Raw genomic sequence first — 15,099 nt, 5'->3', positions numbered from 1 at the left:
CTTTTCTGCTTTAACATATCTACACACTCTTTTTTCTTTGTCTTTATTTATTGAAATTCTACTTATCCTTCGAGCCTTGTTCCAGCTTTATCACCTAGTGTTTCATAAAGCACCTTTCTGATCAGATTACACCAGTATCTTTATTTCTCTTATTCTGTCATTCTCTGCATTATTTTGTTGTTGACTATAGCAGATGCTGTTTGAGATCATTTTGCTTCATCAGCCAGAATGAATAGATTAACTAGAATGTTCACATGAATTAGTGACTTTCATTATTACTGTACTCAAAATACTTGACAGAAACAATTTAAAGGAAGATACATTTGGGCCTATATATTCAGAAGATTCAGTTCATGGTTTTATGGCCCTACTGACTCTGGGCTTTTGATGAATACACTGAAGCAGAATTTCCTCGGTGGAGTAGGTTCATAGCCTCACGATGACCAGGAAGCAGATCGGCAAGCAACAAAAAAGTTTCAGAAAAAGACACAGCCCTTAAGGATAAACATCTTTTCACTTACTTGTTCCAGCCAGTTGCCACTTTCCAGGTCCACAGCCTTTCAGTACACTATTAAAAATTGGGGTTCATCAATGAATTATCTATTCATCCATGGAAATGTCATATGTATGCCCTACTATTCTCAGCAATTCTCAATCCAGTCAAGTTGATAATCAAAATCAACCATAAAAGCATCAGCCTACATTCAGTACATCAAGCATTGGATCTCTTTAAATGCCAAAGATCTAAGTGTAGAAATTTTGCTAATATGATTCACAATTGTTTGACATGTCAGTAGGAAACTTGAAAGCAGATTTTTTTCTGGGAATAATGATTCAAAACATGAGTGAAATGGATGTTGATATACAAAAGGATTTCCAAAGGATTTCCCTCAGAAGATGTTAATAGTTAAATAGCCTAGTTGGCATCTTTTTATTTTTAATGAATCACCAATTTCATCAATCTTTTTAAAGAGTTATTTTCAAGATTTATAAAAAATGAACATTAGAGATTCTTTCATTTTCTCTTGTGGTACTACTCACAAAATGGCTCCCAGGATGTTACTTGCACCCTAGTATCTAGTCTTTATCACAGGATCTATTTCCAAGTTACAAGAAGTAATATGCATTTTAATTGGATCCCTGTTATCTATCCAAAAGCTGAAAATGAAATAATCACTTAACATTCGGCCTCCAAGATTTTATCTATTTTAATGACTAAATTCTTCTTTCACATTAAAAATTTCTGCACTTATAAGCAATTATGAATAGAAAAATAAAGTCTAATGATGTAATAAAATACAGTACATAAAAATGGTGCAGAGCTATTACTGGTAGTTAATTAATAGATAATTCCCAAAGTACTGAATGGTAGCACCAGATGATCATCATTTATTTCAAATATTAAGATGAAGGAAAGTCATTATTTTATGAGCAGGAAAACAATTTACAAATGTTATATTTATTTGTGATGTATAAGAATGTTTCAAGTTAACAGAGTACTATGTAGAATAATAGCAACATGTGTCCAGTTTACTCTTTGCAACATATGCCTTTCTGTCCTTAGAAAAAACATTCCCCTTTGATATGAATGTTCTTACTTGTAAAGTAAACAAACATCTCTGTTTTAGGTATATCATGTGATTCTGATTATTGCTGAAGTCAAAAGACAAAAGAAAGGAAGGTAGGAAGGAAGGAAGGAAGGAAGGAAGAAAAGAAAGAAAAAGAAAGTTAAACAGTGGGTAAGGGCACTTGCTATCCAAGCATGAAAACCTAAGTTCTGATCCAAACATTGACATAAAAAGGAGTTAGGGTAGAATATTAATGAATAATATAAGAGCTAGATGTGGCCATGTGTTTACCTATAACCTCAGGTCTGTGAAAGGCAAAGCCAGGAGAATTTCTGGAGCTTGCTGGCTTACTGATTAGTTGTAGGCTCAGTGAGGTCAATGAAAGATTCATTCTCATAGGAACAGGGTAAAGAGGGATATAGCAAGATAACTTATATCTTTCTCTGGTCTCTGTGCACATGCATAGGTGCTTGCAAACACACACACACACACACACACACACACACACACACACAGACACCACAGAGCAGATATAAGCTCCACTAGAAGTAAGAAGTACTATTTCATTTCATTAGAAGACCATTTATGTTCCACACAAACATTCTCTGCTATTATTCTAGATATCTTCATAGATACTGTGCTAGTTAGATTTTTGTCGACTCTATACAAACTTGGGTCAGTTGCAAAAAGAAAACTACAATTAAAAAACGTCTCTGTAAGATTGGCCTGTAGACAATCTGTGGAGCATTTTCTTGATTAATGTTCATGTGGGAGAACTCAAACTACTGGGGCTCTTTACCAACTCTGCACAAGTTGTGTGCTGTATAAGAAAGCAATGTAAACAGAAAAACACGTGACTATGATATAGTGTAAAGCAGAGGCCATGAGCTGTAAAAAGTATACTCCTAATAAATTTTAAGACACGTTTCTTAGATCATTTCCTAGATAAATTACCTACATCACTATTGGGATAGAAAAGATGGGTCAACAGTTATGAGCCCTTAGTACTCTTTCTGAGAACCTGGGTTTGCATCATAGCTCCCACATTGGGTAGCTAATAGTCACCTGCAATTTCAGTTCCAGGGTATTCCATATACTTCATCTTTCTATTCACATTTGGTACACACACACACACACACACACACACACACACACACACACACACACACAATGACTTTTTTTTACCTGATATGGACATACATCCTTGTAATCACTGCTACACAGGAGGATGAGGCAGAAATTCACAACTTGAGTCCATATTTGCAACTTATTAGGTTCTGGAGAGAGAGAGAGAGAGAGACAGAGACAGAGACAGAGAGACAGAGAGACAGAGAGACAGAGACAGAGAGACAGAGAGAGAGAGACAGAGAGAGAGAGACAGAGAGAGAGAGACAGAGAGAGACAGAGAGAGAGAGACAGAGAGAGAGACAGAGAGATATCTAACATTCAGACATTCAAAACTCCCTGGTTTCAAAATCCCTGGTAGTGTAAGAAAAATGTTTTTTCAAACACTATTTTAATTTTTTAAGATTATCAAATTCCACTTTCCACTTCCCATTCCACATGTGCAGCACCCCTTTCTCTCTTTGAAATTCATGATTTCTTTTTCTTTAATTATTCCTGTGTCTGTGTTCCTACATATGCAAATACAATCTGCTCCAACTGTATAATTTTACTTGTGTACATGTTTTCTGAATGAGTGAATAAATGGCAGTGATTTCCACCATCACTTTCATAAGTTTTGTTTTTATATTTTATTTAGCAATACTTGTATTTAAAGAAATACCAATACTTTCAAATATGTAATACTGTGGGATCAAATGGATTCTGTGGTTGATATTTGAATTTTGGAAAAGTACTATGGATTATGTACTAACATAGGCAAACAGCTCAAATAGATGTAAACTTTCAGAACTTTGCTTTTATGTGTAATAGTAGATTGTAGCAGTTTCTGGAAGGGCTATCTTGAGGTACAAGGAAACAATGTATAAAGTTATTGGTCTCATTATGCTCTGAAAGGTTATACTTTTGTTAATTTCTTTTTGATCTGATTGAGAACAGACTTGGTTGATTCAACAGAACTATAGAATATAGAAAGGAAGCTAGATTCCAACCAATATATGACAGGCCAGCAGGCAAAATTAAGTGCTGCTATTCATTAAAACTGAGTGAGAATGCCCCATGGCTCAATCTGATTTGGGCACCCCAAGACTTAGACACAAGACAGTGATATTTGGTTACTAAAAGGATTTTTAGCTTTATACCACATACAAAGAAAGCATTAGCAATGGAGAGATAGCAACCTTGAGTGTTACTAGCAAGTGAGGAAATTGATAAAATAAGAATTTAATAAAATAAATATTAATAAGGAAAAAGATTGGTCCATAAAATGGAGATGCTTGAAAGACTGAAAAGAATCTCCAGATATGACAAAGGGAGGGAATGATGTGGCTAGAAGGATGAGCAACCAGCTAGTGGATTGTAATCTTTTTTCTTTTGGAGAAATTACTTTTTTATAGCTTAGGGGAATTTTCCCATGTAGGATGTAGACTGACAGACAGCTTGTCACTGGAGATGTCCTGGTAGCAACTTATTATATCTGCTGTGTTCTTCCCTTTGACAACATGGAAATGGGGAGAGTTAGGGCAAACAAGCTCTCTGTACATTATTAACAAGATATGAGAGAAACGTGGCGAGTTAAGGGCACATGAATCTAATTCTTGTTACCATGAGTATTTTTATTACTTTATAATTAGAAAATACACCCAGATATGGAAAGAAAGTTTGAGGCAGAATCATCCCCCAACAAACTGTTGTTATTAACTTGGCATGGGTTCTGATAGGAAGAATACTCTTATGCTCCACCAATGAGTATCTTTAAAGCAGCCATTTAATTTGCTATTCCATCAATATTGGTATCCTAAAATGTATTTATCTCTGTGAGAATAATCATTGACCTATTTTTATTTTATTCTACCCAATAATTAAATAGGTTGAAGAGTGTAGAATGCTTTCTAAAGAAAATATAATGGTACTGTCTATGGTATTGTAATAATTCCTACGAAAGATATTGATTAAAATCTTTTAAAATTAAAGAGTAATTAGGATTTTAAATTTAATGTGTAAAAAGTTATTGAAGCAATATAAAATCACTATTAATGTCCATTTTCCCTTAATAGTTGAATGTGAATTAATAATGTGTACTTATCTTGTTCCCTATAAAGAGTTTTTAATTATCAGTAATTATTATCTTAGAAATACTAAATTCAATTAAAGGACCAAATGTGCTACTTTTTTTCATTATGCATCAAAGTAATTTTCAAGTTTTAGGTATATAATAAATGTTTTAATATTGGATCCATCTTGTTTTATATTAAGAGCACAAGTTAAAATCAGTAAGCATGCAAAGACATTTATATTTTAATTTGAAAAAATGCCAATGGAAATAACTATATAAAGATATATCAATTTGCAGCCACAAAAGCCAATTGTAATGTCAGGAAATAAATTACCACAATAAGAATTTATTTGGAAAACAGTGCCATCACCTTTAAAAGTTCAGTTACATAGCCCTTGCATGGAATCATTTGTTAAAACTCCAGTCCATCTGTACTAATTCGTTTTCAACAAGTACCTAATATTACCCTAGTCTTTCCTCTTAAAAATATCATGTATTGGATTTTCTCTTTGTCATACAGTATTGCCATTAATAAGGGATTTCAACTATGTAGAGGAAAGAATGGCTAAAATCCTGTTGACTCATTGTTAGGCAGAGAGCATTGGAGAACCATTTGAAAGGTGTGCTACATGGTAACAGATTAGAGTTCCAAGGGTAAGGAAGAAAATATATTTAAATATAAGTGAATCCTTATGTCTATAAAGTTTTGATGTCATTCATCTTATGTGATAGCTAAGCAAAAATTCCAAACTCAAAGGCACTAATTGACTAGGAAGCAAGTATAGTAGAATGGGAGAAATAATAAAATTAGTTATCTTTACCTTAGGGTAACGCTAACCAAACAAGTGAAAGACCTTTATCGTAAGAACTTTGAATCTTTAAAGAAAGAAATTAAAGAAGCCCTCAGAAAATGGAAAGATCTCTCATGCTCTTGGATAGGTAGGATCAATGTAGTAAAAATGGCAATCCTGCCAAAAGCAATCTACAGATTCAATGCAATCCCCATTAAAATCCCAGCACAATTCTTCACAGACCTTGAAAGAACAATAATCAATTTTGTATGGGAAAACAAAAGACCCAGGATAGCCAAAACAACCCTGTTCAACAAGGCAACGTCCGGAGGCATCACCATCCCTGACCTCAAGCTCTATTATAGAGCTATAGTCCTGAAAACAGCTTGGTATTGGCACAAAAATAGACAGGTAGACCAATGGAATCGAATTGAAAATCCGGGTATTAACCCACACACGTACGAACATCTGATCTTTGACAAAGAAGCTAAAAATATACAATGGAATAAAGAAAGCATCTTCAACAAATGGTGCTGGCATAATTGGAGACTGGCATGTAGAAGAATGCAAATCGATCCATGTTTATCGCCATGCACAAAACTTAAGTCCAAATGGATCAAAGACCTCAACATAAATCCAGCCACACTGAACCTCTTAGAAGAGAAAGTGGGTGGTACCCTTGAACGAATTGGTACAGGAGACAGCTTCCTGAACATAACACCAGTAGCACAGACAGTGAGATCAACAATTAATAAATGGGACCTACTGAAACTGAGAAGCTTCTGTAAGGCAAAGTTCACAGTCATCAAGACAAAAAGGCAGCCCACAGAATGGGAAAAAATATTCATTAATCCCACATCTGACAGAGGGTTGATCTCCAAAATTTACAAAGAACTCAAGAAGCAAGTCTCCAAAACACCAAAGGACCCTATTAAAAAGTGGGCTGCAGAACTAAATAGAGAGTTTACAATAGAGGAGTCTAAAATGGCTGAGAGGCACTTGAGAAAGTGCTCAACATCCTTAGCCATCTGGGAAATGCAAATCAAAACAACTCTCAGATACCATCTCACTCCTGTCAGAATGGCTAAAATCAAAAACACCAATGACAATTTATGCTGGAGAGGATGTGGTGAAAAGGGGACACTCCTCCATTGCTGGTGGGAGTGCCAACTGGTTCAGCCACTTTGGAAATCAGTATGGAGATTCCTCAGAAAAATGGGAATAAACCTACCACAAGACCCAGCAACTCCACTCTTAGGCATATATCCAAAAGATGCCCATTCATACAACAAAGATGTCTGTTCCACTATGTTCATAGCAGCTTTATTTGTAATTGCCAGAACTTGGAAGCAACCTAGATGTCCCTCACCTGAAGAGTGGATAGAGAAAATGTGGTACATCTACACAATGGAGTACTATTCAGCAGAAAAAAATAATGGAATCATGAGATTCGCAGGCAAATGGATGACACTAGAAGAAACCATCCTGAGTAAGGTAACCCAGTCACAAAAAGAGAAACATGGCATGTACTCTCTCATATATGGATTTTAGACATAGATCTGGGGAGAGCCAGCCTTCAATCCTATGGCCAGAGAGTCTGGGAAACAGAAACTTTATTTAGTGGCTGATCGAAGAAGAGGCAGACTCCCTTGGTTAAGTACTGAGCTGAACTCAAGAAAGCCAGTAACAGAGAGGGAGGACTGATGATCAAAGGGATTAAGACTGGGCTGGTTTAACCCCCAGAAACAGCTGACCAGACAAAGGTTAACTCTTGAATCCCAGGCATCAGCCTGGGAAGCCAGCATGGGACTGATCAAGACCCCCGGAATCTGGGTGTCAGTGAGGAGGCCTAGGGAATCTATTGAGCCTTGGGCAGCAGATCAGTACCCATCCCAAGTATACACACGGACTTTGGACTCCCATAGAACAATGTGAGGTGCACTCTCACCCCGAACTCTTGGGGAAGGGTCTAGGCCCTGCCCTATATGAAATGACAGACTATGCACACCCCCATGGAGGGCCTCACCCTCCCTGGGGAAATGAGGGGATAACAGAGGGGGGCTCGGGAGGAAGGGAGGGAATGGGAGAGGGACCTGGAACTGACTTGTGAAGCAACCTTGTTCCTTATCCAAATTTAAACTGGAAAATAAAATTAAAAAAAAAAGAAGAAAAAGATCAAATCTTTGTTCATAAGGCATTCATCATTTCTCTTTATATTCAGAATACATTTTAATATGTAGTTGATAAATGTCTATTTAGATATTAGAACAACATGGTATTACATTTTTAGTTAAGGGATCAATTTTAAATATTTCACTTTAATGGATAAAAACTTTATCAGAATCCCCATACGATTGCTTAATGTTTGTGGTTTAACTTTCTAATAGTCATCAAGAACCACTAAAAAATTTATCATGAGCCATAACAAATTTATGACAAAATGGTGTATCATATATATTTCCCTAGCAACACTGAGAAGAGTCCATATGAAATTTTCACTGCAGACATTGGTCTCATTGGTAACACATTATTCCAACTGTATCTATGCAGAGTTAAGATGAAGCTCTTCCCAGAGGAGTTCCATGTTATTAAAATGTGGGGGTTTGTGAAAATTGTAAAAACTGTAGAATGGAGGTTGATAATACAAATATTTACAACTGTTACTGTGCATGCCAGCTGTCATACATATGCATCTGCAAGTCTCAAAAAGAATTGGAAGGGATAAAAGAACAAATGCTGTTTCTCTCAATTTATATAGGAGACCAGTTCTTTCCATTTATCTCCATTGAGTGGATTGTCTCTTCCAGATAGCTGTGCTAGAAGGCATTTGTCTAGAAAATTGTGTTATGTTTCAAATGAAAATGAAAGGGAAAACAAAGATTTATTGAAAATTTTATTGGGTAACCTGGGAAGATGAAATCTCCTTGAAAAATATATATTGAGATATAATGTCTTCAAAGATATTTTAACAATTATTGTGTTAATATTATTTAATATCTTAGCAAATGAATAATTATACATGTAGCTTTATTAAGAAAAATTGTTATTTTATCTGCCCACATCTCTGATGAGGGCAGGTATATAAGAGTTGAAATGAATAATCTGTTCATAAATTTATTTGTTAGGGTAAACATCAAATTTGGATGTGACTGCATACTTACTATTAAGAACTGGTAAGTTTTTAGTACAAATTTTGTGGCAGTAAGTTTCTTAAAGTTATATAAACTGATATATGCTAAAAGCATGTGAAAGAAGGTGATATTCAGAACCATTGAGACAGGTATTGTATTGTTTTGTGACTTTTTTTCAAGTTGATACAAGCTAGATTCATCTGAGAAGGGATTTAAATTCAGGAATTGCCTCCATTACATTGGCCTTTAGTACGTCTGTGGGGCATTTTGTGGATCAGTGATTAATGTGGGAGGGTCCAGTTCCTAAGGCTGGTGCCATTTCTCAGCAAGTGGTCCTGGGTGGTAGAAGAAAGTACTCCCATTGCACAAGTCATGAGGAACATGCCAGTAAGCAGCACCCCTCCTTAATATTTACTTCAATGCTTGTCTCTAAGTTCTTACCAAAACTTTCCTTCTTGGAGGACTATTTACTGCAATATGAAATAAACCCTTTCCTCTCCAAAGTGCATTAGGTTTTGTTATGGTCATTATCACAGCAATAGATAGCAAATAGAATGGGACTAGAGAGAGCACTGTGAGAGGAGGAGAGAGACAAGGCTAAGCTCTGAATGAAGCATGCACAAGTGGGTATCTGTAATCAAGGGTTAGGGTGTAGTTGACATCAGTAGGAATAACATTATTTAAGTGAGAACATTAGAGAAATCCTGGCTAAACTGATCAGCAGGGTTCTTGCTGAAGACAGCACAGAGAGATCAGATGTTACCTGGAGATGACTGAGGATGTGGAATCCAATCAGATATCCAGATATCAAGGATGATGTATCCTTGAATGAGTAGCGTTCTTGACTAACATTTTATTTCATAATGATGTACAAATATGGAACTGGGAGTATCGCAGAAGGCTGGCTAAAATTTAACCAAGCAAAGAGCCTTTGTCACAATTTATGACAATACAGCATTGAACTAAGTCTTACCATTGTTAGTTTTGCTAATTCTTTTCATTTTGAGGCTCAGAGGACAGAGTATCCACAAGTGATTTTCTCAGAAGTAGCCTGACAAGCAACATTTCTGTTTTCTGCTGCCCTCTTATCTCATTTTCTATCCTCAATCAGGCCTTCAAAAGTAGAACCTGTTCTTATTGAAATTAAGTCAGAAAGCAAAACATTTCTCTAATCTTGCCTGGCTTATCTAAAAATAAAAGCAAGTCATAGACAAAATCTCCGACCCTACTTGTAGAATATTAAAACCTAACTACAGTTTGAACTACAGAGTTAGTGCTTACAAGAAAGAAAGGAAAGCTACATCTAGGTGCCTAGAAGGCCACGAGGAGCAAGGTTTTGCTGGGTTTCCTCAGTGTATTTTCATTAGATCACACCATCCATTTGCAATTTCCTCTCTATAGTACTGGCCTTGCTTTTGCATCTTTTTTTTATTTTTAAGTTTAAATTTAGATTAGAAACAAGGTTGGTTCACAAGTAAGTTCCAGGTCCCTCTCCCTTTCTCTCCCCTCCTCCCGTACCCTCCCCCAACCCTCCCCCATTATTCCCTCATTTCCCTAGGGAGGGTGAGGCCCTCCATGGGGGTGTCCATATTCTGTCATTTCATGCAGGGCAGGGACTAGACCCTCCCCCAAGAGTTCAGGGTGAGAGTGCATCTCACCATGTTGGATGGGAGTCCAAAGTCCATGTGTATACTCGGGATGAGTACTGATCTACTGTCCAAGACTCAATAAATTACCTAGGCCTCCTGACTGACACCCAAATTCAGGGGGTCTTGATCAATCCCATGCTGGATTCCCAAGCTAATGCCTGGGACTCAAAAGTTAACCTTTGTCAGGTCAGCTGTTTCTGGGGGTTAAACCAGCCCAGTCTTAATCCCTTTGGTCATCAGTCCTCCCTCTCTGTTACTGGCTTTCTTGAGTTCAGCTCAGTGCTTAGCCATGAGAGTGTGCCTCTTCTTCCATCAGCCACTGAATGAAATTTCTGTTTCCCAGACTCTCTGCCCATGGGATTGTAGGCTGGCACTCCCCAGATCTATGTCGAAAATCCATATATGAGAGAGTACATGCCATGTTTCTCTTTTTGTGACTGGGTTACCTCACTCAGGATGGTTTCTTCTAGTGTCATCCATTTGCCAGCTCTTCTCAGGATTCCATTGTTTTTTTCTGCTGAATAGTACTCCATTGTGTAAATATACCACATTTTCTCTATCCACTCTTTGGCTGAGGGACATCTAGGTTGCTTCCAAATTCTGGATATTACAAATAATACTGCTATGTACATAGTGGAACAGACATCCTTGTTGTATGAATGGGCATCTTTTGGATATATGCCTAAGAGTGGAGTTGCTGGGTCTTGTGGTAGGTTTATTCCCATTTTTCTGAAGAATCTCCATACTGATTTCCAAAGTGGCTGAACAAGTTGGCACTCCCAGCAGCAGTGGAGGAGTGTTCCCCTTTCACCACATCCTCTCCAGCATAAATTGTTGATGGTGTTTTTGATTTAAGCCATTCTGACAGGAGTGAGATGGCATCTCAGAGTTGTTTTGATTTGCATTTCCTGGATGGATAAGGATGTTGAGCACTTTCTCAAGTGCCTCTCAGCCATTTTAGACTCCTATTGAAAATTCTCTATTTAGTTCTGTAGCCCACTTTTTAATTGGATCCTTTGATGTTTTGGAGACTTGCTTCTTGAGTTCTTTGTAAATTTTGGAGGTCAGCCCTCTATCAGATGTGGGGTGAGTGAATATGTTTTCCCATTCTGTCGGCTGCCTTTTTGTCTTGCTGACTGTGTCCTTTGCCTTACAGAAGCTTCTCAGTTTCAGGAGGTCTCATTTATTAATTGTTGATCTCACTGTCTGTGCTAGTGGTGTTATGTTCAGGAAGTTGTCTCCTGTACCAATTTGTTCAAGGGTACCACCCACTTTCTCTTCTAAGAGGTTCAATGTGGCTGGATTTATGTTGAGGTCTTTGATCCAATTGGACTTAAGTTTTGTGCATGGCGATAAACATGGATGGATCCACATTCTTCTACAATACAGACTCCAGCTATGCCAGCACCGTTTGTTGAAGATGCTTTCTTTATTCCATTGTATATTTTTAGCTTCTTTGTCAAAGATCAGATGTTCATATGTGTGTGGGTTAATATCTGGGTTTTCAATTCGATTCCATTGGTCTACCTGTCTATTTTTGTACCAATACCAAGCTGTTTTCAGGACTATAGCTCTATAATAGAGCTTGAGGTCAGGGATGGTGATGCCTCCGGACGTTGCCTTGTTGAACAGGGTTGTTTTGGCTATCCTGGGTCTTTTGTTTTCCCATACAAAATTGATTATTGTTCTTTCAAGGTCTGTGAAGTATTGTGCTGGGATTTTAATGGGGATTGCATTGAATCTGTAGATTGCTTTTGGCAGGATTGCCATTTTTATTACATTGATCCTTCCTATCCAAGAGCATAGGAGATCTTTCCATTTTCTGAGGACTTCTTTAATTTCTTTATTTAAAGATTCAAAGTTCTTGTGATACAGGTCTTTCACTTGTTTGGTTAGCATTACCCCAAGGTATTTTATGTTGTTTGTGGCAATTTTAAGGGTGATGTTTCTCTGATTTCTTTCTCAGCCCTTTTATCATCTGTATATATTAGGGGAAACTGATTTTCTTGAGTTGATCTTGCAGCCTGACACTTTGCTGAAGGTGTTAATCAGCTGTACGATTTCCTGGTAGAGTTCTTTGGGTCACTGATGTAAACTATCATATCATCTGCAAACAGTGAAAGTTTGCCCTCTTCCTTCCCAATTTGTATCCCCTTGATCCCCCTTTGCTGTCGTATGCCAATGGCTAGAACTTCAAGTACCATGTTGAAAAGGTATGGAGAGAGTGGACAGCCTTTTTTTGTTCCTGATTTTAGAGGAATTACGTTGAGTTTCTGTCCATTTAGTATGATGTTGGCTATTGGTTTACTGTATATAGCTTTTATTATGTTTAATTATATCCCTGTTATCCCAGATCTCTCCAATACCTTTATCATGCTGGGGTGATGAGATTTTCTCAAAGGTTTTTTCAGCATCTAGTGAGATGATCATGTGATTTTTTTTCAGCTTGTTTATATGGTGGATTACGTTGTTGGATTTTCATATGTTGCACCATTCCTGCATCCGTGGGATGAAACCTACTTGATCGTGGTGAATGATTGTTTTGATGTGTTCTTGGATCTGATTTGCCATTATTTTATTGAGTATTTTTGCATCAATGTTCATGAGGGATATTGGTCTGAAGTTCTCTTTCTTAGTTGTGTCTTTGTGTGGTTTGGGGATCAAGGTTATTGAAGCCTCATAGAAAGAGTTTGGCAAAGACCCTTCTGCTTCTACTGCGTGGAATACTTTGAGAAGAATTGGTATATGCTGTTTTTTGAATGTCTGGTAGAATTCTGCACTGAGGCCATCTGGACCTGGACTTTTTTTTGGGGGAGACTTTTGATGACTGCTTCTATTTCCATAGGGGTTATAGGTCGATTTAAAATGCTTATCTGTTCTTGATTTAGTTTTGGCAAGTGATAGCTATTCAGGAAGTCATCCATTTCCTTTAAATTTTCGAATTTTGTGGAGTACAGGTTTTCAAAGTATGACCTGATGATTCTCTGGATTTCCTCAGAGTCTGTTGTTATGTCCCCCTTTTCATTTCTGATTTTGTTAATTTGCATGTTCACTCTCTGCTGTTTGGTAAGTTTGGACAAAGGTTTGTCTATCTTGTCGATTTTCTCAAAGAACCAACTCTTCGTTGCATTGATTCTTTGTGTTGTTTTCCTAGTTTCTAGTTTATTGATTTCAGCCCTCAATTTGATTATTTCCAGGCATCTACTCCTCCTGGAGGAGTTTGCTTCTTTGTGTTCTAGAGCTTTCAGCTGTGCTGTGAATTCTCTAGTATAACTATTCCTCAGTTTCTTCATGTGGGCACTTAGTGCTGTGAACTTCCCCCATAGCACTGCTGTCAAAGTGTGCCCTAGGTTTGGGTATGTTGTGTCTTCATTCTCATTGAATTCTAGGAAGTCTTTAATTTCTTGTTTTATTTCTTCTTTGACCCAGGAATGGTGCAGTTGTGCATTATTCAATTTCCATGAGTTTGTAGGTTCTCTGCAATTTGTGTTGTTGTTGAATTTTAATTTTATAGCATGGTGGTCTGATAAGATGCATGCAGTTATTCCAATTTTTTGTAGCTGCTGAGGTTTGATATGTTGCCAAGTATGTGGTCGATTTTTGAGAAGGTTCCATGTGGTGGTGAGAAGAAGGTATCCTCTTTTTTATGTGGATGAAATGTTCTATAGATGTCTGTTAATCCCATTTGCATCATTACTTCTATTAGACCCTTTGCTTCTTTGTTGAGCTTCTGTCTGGTATTCCTGTCTGGTGGTGAGAGTGGTGTGTTGAAATCGCCCACTATAAGTGTGTGGGGCTTTATGTGATTTAAGTTTTAGTAATGTTTCTTTATGAATGTGGATGCCTTTGTATTTGGGGCATAGATGTTCAGGATAGACACTTCATCTTGGTGGATTTCACCGGTGATGAGTATGTAATGACCTCCTTCATCTCTTTTGATTGATTTTATTTTAAAGTCTAGTTTGTTAGATATTAGGATTGCAACCCCTGCTTTTTTCTTGGGTCAATTTGATTCGAAAATTTTTTCCCAACCTTTAACTCTCAGGTAATGTCTCTCTTTGAGGGTGAGGTGTGTTTCTTGTTTGCAGCAGAAGGAAGGGTTTTGTCTTTGAATCCATTGTGGGAGCCTGTGTCTTTTTATGGGTGAGTTAAGGCCATTAATGTTGAGGGATATTAAAGACCATTGATTGCACATCCTTCTTCGATTCACAATAGTTGTTGTTGGTGGAATTCTGTGTGGAATTTCACCTCTTTGTTCTTTTGGCTGTTGGTAGAGATGGATTGTCTAATGCCTATGTTTTTCTGGTTGTAGTTAACTTCTTTGTGTTGGAGTTTTCCTTCCAAAACTTTCTGTAGGGCTGGGTTAGTAAATACGTATTGCCTGAATCTAGTTTTGTCATGGAATATCTTGTTTTCTCCATCTATAGTGATTGAGAGCTTTGCCGGGTGTAGTAGCCTGGGCTGGCATCCAATGTCTCTTAGTGTTGGCAGAACAGCTGCTCCACTGGTCTCCCTGTATCCTCTGCTTTCCTGGTCTCATTGGTGGGAGAGAAGTCCTGGAGTCTGGGGAGTTTGGCTCCTGCCGGTATTGGAAGCTCTGTGCAGTTCCCAGGTGATCCCCAGGCACTGGAACACAGGCCCAGAAGCAGGGCCTGTTGTACCTGATCCTGCTGCAGGAACAGCTGTTCCCTGGTCTTCCTGGCTCCTCTGGTTCCTGGACCTTCTGGAACATCTGGTCCCCTGGTCTCCCTGGATCAGCTAGTTTCCTGGTCTCATTTGTGG

Source organism: Mesocricetus auratus, unplaced genomic scaffold, assembly GCF_017639785.1.
Source record: "Mesocricetus auratus isolate SY011 unplaced genomic scaffold, BCM_Maur_2.0 Super-Scaffold_100003, whole genome shotgun sequence".
Taxonomy (NCBI): Eukaryota; Metazoa; Chordata; class Mammalia; order Rodentia; family Cricetidae; genus Mesocricetus; species Mesocricetus auratus.
This window is presented reverse-complemented; position numbering follows the sequence as displayed.